A 17,061-nucleotide genomic window follows, 5' to 3' on the forward strand; every position below is an offset into this window, starting at 1 on the left:
TCTTAGCCTTTCTTTTTCATCCTCAGTGTTTTTATTATGAGCGAACACTCTTGACAGACAAACAATTAAATAACACGTGTCTATCTCAAACTTATTCAGCCTATCATTTTCTAATGACACTCAATTAGCTTGTAATCGGAGGTAGTCGGGGACGAAGTAAAATATTTACTAAAATTGGTCTGCATATTTTCAGATAGCTTCGAACCGTCTAAGTTGCAACCTATATATGTATATATATATATATATATATATATATATATATATATATATACATACATATATATAAGGCATAACAGAAGACAAATAACACTATAATTAATAACAATAGTACACATAGCTTAAAAACAAATACTTCTTTGAAGAAGTTATCAAGATGATGAAGCACGGAACATAATGCGGCTTCTTAACGCCTTAATATTTCATGATAGGTTTTCATTTGTGTGGCCGATCCCCCTTCCCCAATGTTCTGTCCTGGACTGATTCCTATTTGACGTACCGCGTGTATCAGCTAAAGTGCAAAAAAACCCTGACATCTTAAAGAAGTAAATTATGAGGCGGCGCCAATAGCTCCTGAATTATGAACGGCCCAGTTAATAGACCTAAACGTTTTATCCTTACACCATTTACGAAACGTTACGCACCTCATCTTCGCGTGTCTTGCTTTTCGGTTTGCTGAGTTCGCTTTAGCGTTTTTCCGCGCCATTTCAAACCATCCACACCTGCCACCCCGTCTCAGGTGATGATGAAGAAAATGGAAACAGATGGCCAGACGGCCTCAGTTCTTCGTCGAAAAGCGTCATCAATAGGAGCCTTAAGAACACCGCTGCCACATATATTTTAAAGGCGCGCATAATCTGGCACCATGACCGCGGTCATGAACGTGCCGAGAAGTTGTGAACTGAATGGCAGAACTTCCCTATTTCAAAGAGTGTTTTTTGAATACTGCCAGTTACTACAGATGCTATCTTTTTTTTTTTTTTCGTTGTTAGGCCAATATGTGGGATGTTATCATAGTGCAGTGTTTGAATACGATTATTGATTCTGATCAAGAAAAGTCAGGTTTATAAACTCGGGATTTATAAATTGAATTTCGGACTCGCATTCCACCTCATAATTGTCCATTAGTTGCGATGGAATTTTTTTACCTAATACAGAAATCGACTTATGGGGCAAACACGTAAGGGGAGTGACTTTGAAGCCAGATATACCCAACAGCTGCGACATCATGATGCGATTTCCCTCAAAGTTAGCCAATTTAATATATGGTTTTATAGTAATATGTGAAATCGACCTTGACTTTATTAACATTTCTAACAAAAATTCTCAGTAAATAGAAATACACTACTGATTTGCCTTTCAACTTACATTTCATTAGAATTGAGCATTTTTAAGAAGTTACAAAAAATACAGGCAAGTTCACAAATGATTATTTATTAAAAACTATACATATTTCGAAATATTATCATCACTATTATTATGAGAAGCTCAGGAGCTAAGGCAGCTGAAACGTAATTCTCTAGGTCAGAGGTAAGAAAACGGTGAACCCTTGTCTATGATACTGGATCATCGAGAAAAACTTTTGCCAGTAGACCTTCAGTGATTTTTGAGTGAGGTATCGCTTTTGTGGACTAAGTGGACTTTTGTATATTGGAAAAATCTGTTTTTTCCTTAGGTTTCTTTTCGTTCCTGAGTGCATCAGTGGTTACAAAGGGCACACTCTAGTAATTTTTGTTTATTACTGCACGTTTGGTGCCGTAGCAATGACCGTTTATTGGTTCTACAGAGTCACTCCAATAAGTTTTCGTGCACATGTTTGCATCTATCTCAGTATACGGTTAATTGTAGCATTTTTTCTGCAGTCAGACGTGTTCTTCAGAGAACCTTTTGCCTTTTTTGTACGAACGTTGACAATGGTACAGCTTGAGTCGTTGGCTTCTGTTGAAATGGCATAGTCTTCTCCAGTTGTCGTTTCCGTCTCGACGAGTGTTTAGAGGGTGAAATACAGGTCATAATGCCATAGGCGGATTCTGTAACTATCTCTCTAGTGGGCCGAATACAATGCTCAAACGAATGCCTGTTGACAGAGATAAACAACAGATTTGGATCCCCTCAGATCGTCGGTAATTTCTTGACGGAGTGCACTTATTAGCTCGGCCTGACCCAACTTTGAAAAGGAATTTACGTTGCTATCGTGTTTCCTTGTAACAGAGTTATCTAGAAGGGCGACGCCTGACCTGGCTTTTAGGAAGGCGGTAAAAATAGGTTCGTCGGAAAAGTGTTCCATCATAACCCGTGGTTCTAATGTATTATTTACTTTGGAGTCGGTCCCAAGTTTAGCAAGTGCTTCCTGGGTAAGGTTCTTCATACTTGATTGTGACATGCTCGGATTCATCTACTGCTAACTCGTCAAACGGTTCGCCGTTGAATCGGCTGCAGCAACATGGCAGTGTTGTAAGTTAAGCCTAAAGTCCTTTAAGCAAATGTCGAATGGAATACGACAGTTCCAGTCGGCGAGCGAACACTGTGAAAACTCCGCCGAGTTTACAGATACTACGTGAATATTAACGAACTGCCGAATACGACCTTTACAATTCTAATGTACCATCGGACGCCAAAGTGGATTTGACACAAGGTAAGTTCAGCTGCGTGACGCTATTTATGGCTACGACCGTTCTGTCTGGCTACAAAGGCCAGACTGTCTCCGATCATCAGCCACTGTGACCATCGTCTATTCGTTCAGGTACTTTTGATAATGTCAATGTAACATTTATTTAGGATTTATTATAAATATAAGGTAAATGTAGTTCGTGTGTTGAGAACTTTGAATACCGCTGCTAAATGGGCTCATAATATTGAACATTAGTAAATATGGCATCTATTATAATAGGAGGTAAGTTTGTGATGGTGTGGACACGGTTAGACACGACAGCGGTCGGAAACGATGTTTTTATTAATATTACTGTAAGTATATAAATATTATATTAAAAATATTCTAATTAAAAATAGTGATTTTTCTTAGTGACGTTGGCTTGGCTTGTCGGAAATGGCTGACGTTAGACTGGTGTGAGCAATCGTTGAACTCCTGCTCTATCCACATTTAATACATTTGAACCGTCAAAGACCGTTGTGTTTGAATTAGCAGATTAAGTATTAAAAACGAGCGATGATGAGAAATGAGCCCTGTGTAAGTCCTCATTTAGGGTCAAGGATCGTATATGAATACACTTTTAGATTTGGCGATAACGTGCAATTAGATTTCTAAAAAATCCCGGATTGTATCTTATCGCTGGGCAACCCAAATAAAGCTTAGCCTTACCAGAATCTTGAAATTATTGCGTAACGGGATAGAAAACGTCCAATTATCAACCGAAGTGATGTGGTACGCGTTATGTTATATGAACGCGTTTAATATTTACTGTCAATCAAATTTATGAAATGTGATAGAGACTTCTGCCCACTTGCCAAATGGTATCAGTTAACAACAACAACAACAACAATAAACTAACAACATTTACAACACCGAACAACTCGTGGTGAAATCAAACATCAAATGTATAGGTTTTTGGCGTAATATTGATCCAAAAATCTAAAAACACAGGGGCCCAATTCACGTCTTTAGATGTATTTTGGCTGGGCAAGACAGCCGTAACAAGAACGTATCAACTGTACCTTTGTACCCGTAGCTCTGATCGCCTTTATTTCATATATTTCATGCGTTCGAAAGCCTTCAACATTAATGTTTTGTTCTTCGAAACATGTTGCGAATACCTACCTACTGAGTACGAGTAACAGGATAAAGTTCTGCATTAATAGTGGTGTTCAACACAAATCTATTGTCAAGTATAGATATTCTTTTCCCAGCCCGAGTCTGATTAATCACTACATCAGTCTTATTTTTTCGTGTTTGTACCATTACTTGACGGCTTGGTGGCTTCGTCGCAACTTTCCTCCCTACTGGACTCATCGTCGCCATTTTCCTTTTCGTCATCGATTTCCGTTTTCGAACTCTGAGCTAAAGATTCCTCTGGCTCTATTTCAGATTGTCCATCAACACCATCGTTCGATGGTTCAGTATTCTTAGCTAAATCAGACGTGCCGCTAGATGGGACATTCTTTGTATCACATTTTACCTGATCTTGCCCGTCTTTTGATTTATCTACCGCAACAGTGACAGATGTTGGTTTTATCACTTTTTCAGTCATTGTGTCGTAGCCACTGGAGCTGTACTCTGAAGATTTATTATCCTCTTGGCTCTTGATTTCGGCTTTGTCTTTCTGCTTAGTTTTATCATGCTTCACGCTCATGATAGGAGTATTAGATCTATATCAGTCTTGACATTCACCTCATAGTTCTACTTCTTTGACACGTATCGATGTTTCAATGGCTACTCAAGCGACGCTTTACAGAACAAATTGTGCCGGTTTTCTTTAAGAAATGTTTGTGGTGATTTCGGATGTTTTTTCTGGAAAGCAGTCGCCTACACGATAAAATAATTTTTTCTCGCAGTTACGGCATATAGCTTTTTGGCCAAAGACAAGCCGACCAATGTAAAGAACGCAGTTTTCAGAAGATTTTACGAAATTTAACTGGTCTGCGAGTACTTGCTTAGCCAGGGTAATAGCTTCTGAAGGACACCAGGCACTAAGCGTACAATCGTATGAAATCTTCTAGTTGTAACATCGTTATTTCTGAAGTTTGACTCGAATTCAGTAGTCCACAGTGTCCTGGTATCGATTTGGTTGGGCTGACAGCCACTGCACAAGCTGTCCCAGTTCTGATGGTTTTTTTTATAACGGGATTTTTGATACATTTTGCAACCAGGTTAACGTTCTGCTCGTTCTGTATTTTGTTGATTAGCAGAATAGTACTAGTAACATAAACTGCCAGTGCAAACAGGCTTACCACGCGAAAGCTGCCATCGTTACATTTATTACGGTGGATCAACCTAAACACCGCCTTTAACGAGCACAGAGCTGGGATGATTTCGTGTTTTGCAGGTACCCGTAGAACGCACGACTCTGTCACTATGCCGATCACAACATCATTTCTCCTGCTGAGCGCTGGGGAGCAACATTCTTCCTCAATGAACATCCGGTCCGACGATCCCTGCGTAGCAATGCTAAGTAGGTGGTAGACCACATTTCAGATTAATCGCTTTTCCTCCGAGTGAACCCGACCTACAGACCAGGACAGCCGTCCAGTCCCTTGAATAGGCTATATTTGAACTCTAACGTATGTAGATAGATGCTTTCCCTACTTCATCGCCCACCTATTTTACGAACGTAGCGACCGTTTGAATTTAGAACGTTTCGTTGACGTTCTAAACTCAGACGAGACAGGGATTTTTTCGAATCTGCTGACGCAATTTATTTGCTTTGCTACAAGTGGTTCGTCATTGTAGTTAATACGCACTAGTAGTTAACTCCTCTAGTAAATTCGTCTCATTAAGCCCGAATCAAGTTCTATTGCAGGACCAAAGCTGACACTTTTCTAATTCAAAACTAGCCTAGTATTACTGTTTTCTGTTGACTCGTTCCAAAGCTGCCGGTTGCTCTAGGTATGCTCTATTTATGTCGTAAAATAACTTACAATGTCGACAGTGATTGGACCTAGACAAATCATTACATTAAACAATTATCGAATGGTAAGAAATCTGACCTTTGAGAGTCAAAAAATATAGATCGATATTACAGAGAAGCTACGCTTCATGCGTCGAACTGTTAGTATTGACCGCTATTTTAGGACGAACCCATTTTCAAGTAATGGTATTTTCTGTCAATGAACCTTGAGCATACAAACATCGCTGAAACAGTTTGACTGTATTGTTAAGCAACTGCGTGCCTTCGCTTAATTCGCAGTTGTTTCTCTATTGAAGTTAAAGTGGTTATTTTAACGGACTCATACAGTCAACTCGTGATCCAATGCTATTGAAATCTAGAAAATATAGTTTTGCATTTTATATTTGTATTAGTTGTAGGTGAAGTGGGTATTTTTTCATAGCTTTAGGAGTACAACCTTCACTGTGTTATGTTTCAATGAAATGTTCCTATTCATAGGCTTGCGTAACTTTAACAACATAAATTATCGTTTACGATGGCACAGTATCGTACTGTCTATGACAGCTTGAGCAACAACGAGTCCGCGTTCTTCGAGGGCGGGTTTTTCTAATTGATATAAGCAGTAAACAGTAACTATGTATTCCAAACAATGTCATTGACTTCGTTGGTCATAATGAGGCAGCGAAGTCTGGATTCTGCGCGTCCCTTGGAGAGTGGTGTCATCGTAACAGCAACTAATAAGTATGCCGACACCCTGGTTTGAATCTCAATTTTGGCAAAAGAATGGTACTATTGTGAAGGTCCCTAGCCGCCTAGGTCTGTTCAAGAAACCCTAGAAAAAATCCACGAAGACTTGCTCAACCTTTACTTCTGATAGGAGTAAATGCTTGATGTTGTATCTCAAAGAAGGCGATTCTAAAGACCTGTTTAAAAAAAATCAATGATATTGTCAACATTTTTTGTAGTTATATATATCACAATCCCGTCCTACATCGGGTGTCAGTATCGCCGAGATAAACAATGGCTAACAATTCCTGTTGCACTCCTGATTAATAGAATAAATCGCACAGCCACTGTGTCTACAAAATTATTTCCGTTTTTTCTTAGCCGATACTCTAGGATTGTTGCAAATGGCATAGTCTTCTATATACCAGTGTCCCACTGAATATGAACCGTCTCGTGCGAGCAATAACTACAAAAAATAGGTATGCTATCTGCTTGCGCTTTCACTCAATAGAAAAAAAATAGGGGGTATCAATTACTACTACACTTCGAAGCGCCTACCGTTCGTAACCGGTATTACGTGGAAACCTCCATATTATGCCCAGAGGTAAACCATGCGCAGGATTACCAGATTGGTCAACATTCTCTGATGAAATGCTGAGTCCCAGACATAATGAAAACGTACCTAACCATGTGCAAAAGAATACTGAGAACAAAAGGGCGCTTCGAAAATAAGAACCCCAGGTGTTCACTGCCCTCTCCATAGGGCAGTACATTCTATACTGCGCATTACATATTTTGCCGTCATCTAGTTAGCAGAAGAATATGTTGGAGATTGTCGTCTATCAGAACGGTAGCTACAACCTTGCATTTATAAACATCAAACCTACTTGTTCATCTATAAAATGACAGTTAAGAACTATGTCGTATAATAGTTAGATCCTATCTATGTAAGCTAATATCGACAATAATGTCTTACGAAGCTGTAAACCTATCCCGAGCACTTTCCTAAAAGGCAATGAGTGACGCCTAGACAAAAGTTAGCTCCCGCTTTCAGTTGAACCTGTGTTTGTAATTAACTAGCGACTCGTTATGAGGTAATTCATACTTTACGTTAGAGTTAAACGCTGCTAACTTTTAAAACAATGCAGGTAACTATTATACCGCCGGTGAAGAGACTAAGCGATACAGTGCATGTTTATTTATCGTGCCTCGTGCAACAAATAAAGACAGCATGTTCGTTCTATCCGAAAGCGTTCGTACGTGGGTCTGTAGCGGAAAATAAGCTTAACTGGCTCAACCAGCTTATTACTACCGGCTTCGCGTTGAGAGTTCTACAATGATATATGTACTATTGATCAATTTTCCCTTCGCTGACTAGCCTGCTTTTAAGGCTGCCTCTATATACGGTATTGTCTTCTACGACCTGAAGCGACTTGCTCTTAAATTTGGCGAGGCACCAAACTGTCAGACATATCGCAAACTGTCGTATTGGTTTTATGAATTTCGAGTTGTATGCATGCATGTATTTGCTTTGTTTATCATGCTAGCAGATGAATCTCTTCGAAACCATAGCCGCGTTCTGTGGATGCATACGGATGCCCCGGATATGTACAATCGTTACTGAGCCTTCATTAAGAGACCCGTTGAGATACCCAGGAATCTGTGGACGCAGGTATTGTAAGTCGCATGCCCTAGACTCGGATCACTGAAATGGTTCCGGAAAACAGCCTTCAGTATCCAGCTTCAGCAACAACAAGTACGGACATGATTCTGTGACGTCGGGCAAAAACCCTCTTCATAGACCTAAACTGAATAACCTAAGAGGAGAGCTGGTCTTTCGAAACAACGAGTTAATAATATTCCGACGTAGTAACCGAATCGCAGTTTTCAACACTTTGAGATTTGGGATCAACAAGGAAAAATGATACATGAGTATCATCAATGTTTATATGCTGCAGTGAATTCAGGTGACCCAGAAGACGCCTATCAATGGGCATTGTATTTCGCTGGTCATGATCATGCTGTATGTTTGATCGCAGAACTTTGGCGCTAACCTTTGTTTATGCTTTCCTCAATTTATTTTATATTCAACTTGGATATGTGCCTGACAAAGGTGTAGCCAAGTAACAGTGATTTTTACTCCATTATAAAATTCTCATTCCATACTATATATATATATATATGTATGGCTTACTGACGTCTTTGATAAACATCAACACTTCTCTTATATGTTTTGTATTTGCAGTTCTCCCGTCTCAGCATAGGTGTATCATAGTGTTTTCCTACATCCATACGACGTGTTCACTATTTGTTGGTATATCGTGTTCAACGTATTTGCCCTACAAAGAGCAAGTCTGACACCTTCGAACTAACTAAACAAGTACGCCAGCTCCATAATTAATTTTGCTTTCAGAAGACATTTTGCTTGCTATTAAAGAGCTTTTATCTCCTTGTCTGGTCCTTTCTCGCTTTTCTCTCAGTAACTTTGTTATCCTACTAAACAAACCGAATGTCATTTCATGTGCGATATTTAATACTACCGAAGGTGGCGCGACTACAGCATTTTTGAAGGCGGCGAGATTCAAAAACAGGACAGATAAGTTAGAGTATTTTACGGGACCGTTTAGTGTTACTTGTTGTTAGCAACGGAGTAACAACCGATGCTTTTTCCCATTCCGCTTTTTCAAGGCCATTAAACGCGGCCAACAGTTCGGTGATTCAAAAGTCATAAACATTGCCACCATAATCACTACGAATATGTGGATGCGTCATTGACTTTACCGGTGACGTGTGAGCGCAAACAAGGACACCTGCAGCAAGCCTTATAAATCCTTTTCTACTCTCTGCGTTTTCGCCTATGGCTTGTCTATGCCTAACTGGTCATAGAATTGAAATGGCGCGGTGGGAAACATATTTCTTTGCCGGTAGATTAATATTAATAACAATGCCGATAATCAGGACGGTGTGATGAGCACCAAACAACGCAGATGTGTACGACTGATTGAAGAACAGATAATTAGTTTCCCAAGCTTTCAAACAAGAATATTCATTCAAATTTAGTACAGGTCATGGGTAGCGACAGCGACTAAATCGAATATCTTCACTGTTTAGCCGTAAACAGGAACGGGTAGCGAACAAAAATAACCTGCTTAATCAAGGTGTTTACACCTTAAAATTGTTTGATATGTGTCTCTTACCTAGTTCTATTCAGATGTATATGCATATAGAGAGATATTTAGTTTTGGTAAAAATATCGAATTCTAGCTTAACAGGTGAGCTAAAGCTTACATTTTGGCGAAAATTAAGCCATTTGCTTTCTCGTTCAATGAACATTCATTAGCCGTATCAGTCATCTAACAACGGGTTGAATTTTCTGCTGAAGAAGGCTAAAATCATTAGTGAACAATATTCCAGAGGATATTACTAGTATTATGTTCTGATGGCCTTAAAGTAACGTGCGTGTGCATTGGCTCGCGTGCTATGATCTGTGCGGCTTAATTAACCAAGCACACCTACGTTGGGATCAGCACTGTTGTCTCTATAGCGATGTCTTCGTCGCACATGGTCCTTTCAGTCAAGCCTGATTTCAACAGCACACTCGGTCTAACTCAAGCTGGTCTTTCAGTCAAGCTGTCTTTTCGCCTTCACAGGAGCGTACGGCATCTGTTTCATCCATGAACGCCGTCACGATTATCTCCCGGCAACGCGATACTAGCACGAGCTTTTCAACAGTTGACGCACGCCAGCGTCGATAATTCTTTTGAAATACGACCACAGGTTTCAGACAACGGTGGTTTTCTTTTGTGTGAGGTCCAGCCACATCTGGTACTCGCTATTGTGTACTTTTATCGCCAACTACGTGGTCGCTGTTGGTGCTGCCAAGTATGCTCGATATGGCAATGACAATGCCAAAATGAGCCAGTTACCGCTTTGCGAGGCCCCTGTCTTTGTTATTACCGCCATATTTATATAAGCTAATCAATTTTTTTAGCAGATTTTATTGCGACACTTTTCTGTTTACTTTATTGCGCTTTTACAACACTTTATTGCGATATTTTCTGTTCTGTGCCGCCCTTCGTCTAATTCTATCACCGAGTAATCCTGTTACATTTGAGTAGTTACATGATCGACGAAGTACGTAGGTTAGTATGTAATGAAAACCAAACTGAGAAGATGTACGGCTATTTTCCCAGTATAAGGGCACTGATACTTATTTACGTTAATAATACTGACATGAATTAATTATACAGTATAGCCGCAAATGTGTCCTGTTATCCCCGTATCCTTAGAACAACACGAGCTACATCGAGGGCTGTTTCTGTTTTACATGCTAGTTCTAGAGCTAAATGCGCCAACAGATATTAAAGCAAGCATCCTGGTTTTTGTAACGTACATGCAAGATTTTCGCAACCTACGCTTAAAATGTTTTTGTTATTTTTCGATATATTTCATATGCACCGCGTTTGTTCAACGCTTCATCGATCTTTCTACTTGATTCTGTGCATACCCTTTCGTGAAACTTAAATCTGTCCAACTGAGTCGGCAGAGCTTGGCATTGAGGCAGAGTCACTGTTCTTGTAGACGACAATTCTAACTTGACAATGCGATGATGCTTCAGGGGCTCTTGCTGGGTGTAATGTTGATGCTTGCTACTTGGCCATTTACTGTCTCGTTGCTGTTTCGTTTAGCTGAGCAAAAGGAACGACACGATACCGGAAAATGATACAGCTAAGAGATGGGAGGAAATTCGACGATGGCGAACTGATCAAGCCGACCGCTGTTTAGTGGGACCAAACAGGCGTACGGGGTTCGGAGAAGATTCTGACATATCTGGCAATCATTTTTAGCGTTCATTAGAAAAATGCTTTGCAAGGGTAACGATGTGGTTGGTCTAATTTTTTTGTTTTGTACATGCATGTGTCCTAGAAAGCGGCACTGGAATATTCAGGGACATAGTGAATAACCGCCGACAAAAAATAAGTAAATAACCGAGGAATAAAATTATTTTCTTCCCCACCCGATAGGCTTCTTCTTATAAAGCGATGATTTCAAGCTTTGCAGAATAATACATACATTTGTAAAACCTTAAAAAAAAATTAACTCATTTACTTGAGCGTGTGTGTCTAAACAAAAACCTGTGTATTTAAATGCTTGTGCTAATCTCTTAGTTCTGATCTTATGATAGCACCTTTGACTAATCCTAATTTTTTAGTCCAACATAAAGTAACCGTGGTCCGTTTAAAAGCGAAACGAAATTTCCACGATTGAACCGTTGAAGTAACTGGTCGATTTTGACCTATGAGGCCTATCGTTATTATTACTGTGAATATTACTATCATTTTATTGCTATTATATTAATCGATTTCGTATTTCCGATGAAATTATGCTGAGCTTCGTCGGTAACAAGGTAAGTTTGAAAATAAACGAAAATAAGAGATACAATTGTCTTTTCTTCCAGCTGCCTAACCTTAACAGTGATTGTAAGCATAATGATTTAGAAATTCATCATCTAAAGCGATACCCTTAATTGGGCTTTCGCCTCATGGGAGTTATTTGGCAATCCATTTTCTCGTTCTGAATTTTTTACCTATATGCTTCAGCTATTCTGTCTATACGCATATTCTCTTTGAAACGATGTGCCCCTTTATCAATTCGCGTTATAATATAATTTGTTATGGCCTTTATTAGGCTTGTTTGCTACTTGGGTGCTTGGAGCGCACCAGCCCCAAAAAAAAAGCTATCATATAATAGAGTGGACAGCAAGATATTTTTCTGTGAGAAATTACGTACGTAGGCACACACACAAATCTTTCTAGATCTCGACGTATTTTAACATATTCTAGAAAATTAACGTCTGTCTGTCTGTTGCTTTCAGCTGATGATCAAACGTGATACGTCTGTACTGCAGAACCGTCCTTTGCTCTTCGAGACTGCTGTCGTCGTTTGGTGGTGCCTTTTGTTAGTGCTCCAAAAGTGAACATGTTCAATGATTAAATTAAGTTGCCAAAAGGCTTCCTATTTCTATTTCGACGAAATCAAAAGGCTATCTTAACAATTTGACAGCCGTGCAGCGTGAACAGACAGCAGACTATAGCCAAGTCTACTATCCGATTTGGCGGTATTATTTATTTTGCCTTTAAAAATGGCATATTCGACAGATAAGATGTACTTGAGTCAATTCATGAAACACGTAGAGGATCGCTCTGAACCAGCCTTAGGATGGAATGATTGCTATATACACCTACGTTACTCACTCGGAGAATCCTCACCATAAACTAAATAAATGTGCGAAGTTGCCTAAATAGCTCAATATGAAAAAAAAAATGTCAAATAAAATGGTGCAACGTAGCAAGTGCCTATTTTTACCTCCCAAGAAATATATATATTTGCTAAGATCTTATAATCTGAATAAATCAACGATATTCTCTTTAAATAGGATATTACATTTGGCCATTAAAAATTACAAAAAATATGTGATCAACAAAAACACCAATTATTGCACTGATCGAACAGAGGCATCGCGTTTTTTAAATGTTCCTGTCCAATCTGTGTGACCCACCCCTCCGAAGTAAACTTTTCAAAATTGCTCCAAATACAAATAAATCTATCCTTCTATATACCAATGTTTTTAGTTACAAAACTCAGTAGGCTTGTTTAGTCAGACTAGGGGCGACTCTCTTCCCACGGGATAAAAGCAACTTTTGCCTTTACCCGAACTTCGCCTCCTTATTGCCCCGAGCCATGTATAATTAGACCCGGGACTTGTGAATAGAGGCGACCAAAGTCACGACTGCACATTTAAACTTGCTCCAACCTCTCTAAATGACAGTTCTTTGTTTCTTTTGACAGAAACATTGCAAACTCTGTTTCTGTTAATGTTAATCCATTTGTACAAGCAGTCGCCTAGTTATCAAGGGTCACATCTGCGCAATTATCAAAATAATAGTGTAGTCTTTTAATGTGTATTCTGGCAGCAGGCTCTATGTAAGCCCCATATTAATCGGACCGAAACACATAAAAGCCTATATTCAAAAGGTCTATGGAAGAAATTATAAGCTGTTTTTTTCGCTTAACGACAACCTTAGTCAACGATATAGGTAGTGAACTTATATCGAAATCGTACGAAAAGCGATTTGATTACGTTGTTGTCTAAAATATTTTTTTTTTGTCATAGCTGTTTTTATGACTTGGAATTTTATTTAGGCTATATTACCGCCACGGTGCCCTTATGGCGTTACCAGTCCCCTCACGAACTGCGATTGTTTGCTATTATGCAGGACAAAACACATGAACCTAATGAATGCGTGTTCTTCCTCTGGAGGCTTGATCATCCGTTTCTATTTAGTGGTCACGAAACAAAGACCAACGAAAATATCGTTTTATTTTGATGCAGATTTCTTGTCTAATTCAAAACAGATCTACCGTCCTCCATCTTCAGTTATAAAACAAATTTCTCCAAAACAAAAAATGTTAAAAGTAATGAAAAACATTATATATATATATATATATATACCTCCTACGTTATATAACCCTTCCATGTTTTCATAATATTCTTTTATACAGTATTACGTCTCACAAACGAGGAAATATACGATGAACTGAAAAAGAAGCCCCTATTGTTTAAAAAAGGGTAATTGTAAAATGCTTTAAATACCAAGCCCAGACTTCACGATTATCTCATTTGCCTATGAGTATAAAGCTCGCCACTGCTGAACCTCAGTCATTCGCCACTCTTCTTCAATTCCACTGGAAAGGTACCATTTGTGTGTTTATACTTCGGTGAAATCAATGGAACTTAATTCTCAGTAAGCTTGGAAATTGCTATCCACGGCTATAGTTGGCCTTTTACCATGGCGCACTGCCCTCATTGTTCTTCATTGATTTTGATTTTCCTTTTATTTAAAATTCCTTTTATTAACTGGATTCTCTAATTTCATCATCTATCTGTTATTAGTCTCGTAATAAACTTTTTTGTTCCGTTTTAGCATTTTTTTCCATATTTCCTCATTAAATTTAGATGTTATATGCCTTAATCTATTTTCCCTTTGCGTCTTCTAAAGAGTGTTTGCATATATCATAAGAATCCGTCCCATTTCAAATACAACCGTATTGTCCTATAGTAAAACGAACGTTCACAGTGTCATCGGCAAACTCTTAGTGGCGTGCCAAAGCCGAGAGGTTCGAACTCCGTGTAAAAAAACCCAAAAGTCCAAATTGCGTGTTTCCGATCACGAAGCATTAGTTCTCTTTGTGGATCAGTGAGCTTCTCTGACCAAAACCCGCGTAAAAGTCAACTAAGTTCTATAAATTCCCTTGTCTGTCATTTTCTTTTGATTATACTGCTCTTTATCTTTGTTTAACCGCTGTTTAAAACGGCTGTCTACCTCACTCTGTGCTACGTCTCGTCAGGCCCGAAAGCAAGTTTAACGGTCTACAGGTCTTAGCCGTGTATTTGTTTGTTGTAGTTCACTACGTGTTGGATAATCAAATCAAACAGTTTAGAAACTAACAGGACCAGCTGTTTTAATCATCCTTATTACTTAGCATAAGCAGTAAATGCACAGGGTTTACAACGATCAGCATACCCTCTACTTTCTCTCCCTTCTCCTTATCCCTCTTTGATGCTCATAGCGAATGTCCATCATAGCGGAGGACCATCTTTTAACTCAAGAACAGCCCCTATTATATATAATAAGGGTTCGAAAAATGCAAAATGTTTTATGCGATTAAAACTCGAACCACCGATACAAATAACGTTTTATCTCAATTGTAAGACAGACCTTGGAGTATAGATGAATCCCACATAATTGTGGTTATTTATCGTTCCTCAATCCTATTAATACTCAAATAAGCGAACTACTACGCTAAAGAAAATGATGAAAATTATTAGTAAAACTGTCTCTAAATAAAAAAAGAAAGATATTTCAACAAACATTTTTACATAAGCTAGAATAATTATTCCTGGCGGGCCTGTGCATTAAATGTAGCTACTATTTAGAACGATTAAAGCCTCAGATCGGAACATAAGCCAGTCACTATTGATTTTTTAATCCGCGAATAGCTTTTTCATAGCAACCGTGTGTTGAGCCATATTAGCGGATATAAACTCGTATCGCTCTTGTCGACTTAAGCTTTCAATTTACTCTAACTAAATTTTAAAAATCGTGAATAATGTAAATGTCTCAAAAAAACTAATCGTTGAAACTCATCTGAATGATCCAATTGCTAGTTTCTTGTCCCAAACCGATATCTATTTCTGAATAAAAAAACAGGCGTACTTGTAAAAAAAAATGTAGACCTTTTTGATGAGTTTTTGGGCCCTTTAAATCTAAAATCTATTGCGGATCTCCCAGCTTGCCCTATAAAAATGCTCCTCGAAATTAGCGGAAGCCGCATAATAATTAGCCATAACGTGGACTACCGATTTCAAACGGAAAATAATGTTGTTGACCTTTGTGGAAGAAGATTCGGTAATAGCTCGTTTAGCAAAAATTTAAAAATTACGCGTTGTTTTCTACCATGACCAGGTTGTTTTAATCTAGGGACCACAGGCGTTCTTCTAGTATTTAAAATAAGGGATGAGCGCATGTTCGTTAAACCGAAAAGACCGTCTACGCCTGTCTTAGTTTAGCTGCCGTATCATATATGCATACCTCATCCATTTCGACATGTACTTATCTTGAATCCATCGGTCAGACAGAGTTTGGCCATTTAGGGTGCCGCCTGCTTATTTCCTTGCTCTCGTGCCCCCATCTCTGTCCTGTATATATGTTGTCTATCCAGATAGCATAGATACTAATACAGAATTGTGTACCGCAGCATAACCAACAATACGATTGATAGTATTGTAGGAAGTTATTGCACAATAGTTTTTCAATCCGATACAAAACCAACAATTTCAATGCTAAGGCCATCTTCCGGTGTAAGAAGGTTGCAAACAACGATTGCCGCGGGTAAAGATTGTTTCATAGTTACGATGATGGTCGGTCGGTCCGTCCGATCGGCCCACCCTTTCTATATATGCAGGTGCACCTCTGTGGGTATACCTGCAGTTGTTGCCATTTGCGTGCGTTTGTGTATGCATAGGAGTGTAAATGTGTTTCGGTATTTCTTCTTGCCCGGAAAAATATTCGTTCACGTCACGATTGCCCTGCTGATATTTGCCTCCGCCTGTCGTCTGCTCTTCATGAAAGATGAGGCCAACGGTTGTATGTTGGATACACTGTAAATATTCAACAGAGAGACTGTAGAGGCGGCGCCGTCCGCCTCTTGCCTGGAATTGCGCGGTGAAATGTTTACGCGACCGGCCACGCGACACTGGCTGTCGGTGCATATGCAGGTTAACGAGCACTAGACATCGACATAATTTAACTTCGGCAGTCGCAATTTGCGGCGAAACTTTTCTTCTGTTTAGGTAACAACAGCAGCAGCGGTCGCCTTTACGAGCTAGCCTAACGAACAGATGAGCACATGAGAAATCGAGTTTAGTGCTTACAAGTCTTCAATAGGGATTCCTCAAATGGGGGACGGCGAGGGAGGTGTTTCGAGCAATGTAAACGACAACGTTGAAGAACTGCAAGAGGGAAGAGATATTTGTCCTTTTGTATACCGGTCAGTGAAGCCAACCAACCCACCAGCCCCCACCGGCTGTCTATAGCTGCTCCTAACGGTAAAGGCGCCAGGTGCCTTCATTATAACAACCAACGGCATTACATCCTCTAAATCCCTTCGTATGAATGCGCATTGAAGCGAATTAACTGCAACCTGAAAATGATAT

The 17,061-nt window shown here is 39.3% G+C and overlaps 1 protein-coding gene and 1 long non-coding RNA gene across 4 annotated transcripts in view; one reads left to right on the top strand and one right to left on the bottom strand.

Annotated features, from left to right (window-relative positions):
• LOC111251600 (uncharacterized) overlaps window positions 1–17,061 on the bottom strand; it is an 85,231-nt gene that overhangs the window by 62,024 nt on the left and 6,146 nt on the right. The gene's annotated exons all lie outside the window — the stretch shown is intronic.
• On the top strand, window positions 3,612–12,632 carry LOC147758819 (uncharacterized). Of its 2 annotated transcripts, none has more exons than XR_015319356.1 (2): window positions 3,612–5,123; window positions 10,973–12,632. It is a non-coding gene; the product is annotated as an uncharacterized LOC147758819 (long non-coding RNA). The 2 variants fall into 2 exon arrangements; XR_015319355.1 differs by having other exon boundaries at window positions 12,160–12,632.

Source organism: Varroa destructor, unplaced genomic scaffold, assembly GCF_002443255.2.
Source record: "Varroa destructor unplaced genomic scaffold, Vdes_3.0 BEIS01000001.1, whole genome shotgun sequence".
NCBI lineage: Eukaryota > Metazoa > Arthropoda > Arachnida > Mesostigmata > Varroidae > Varroa > Varroa destructor.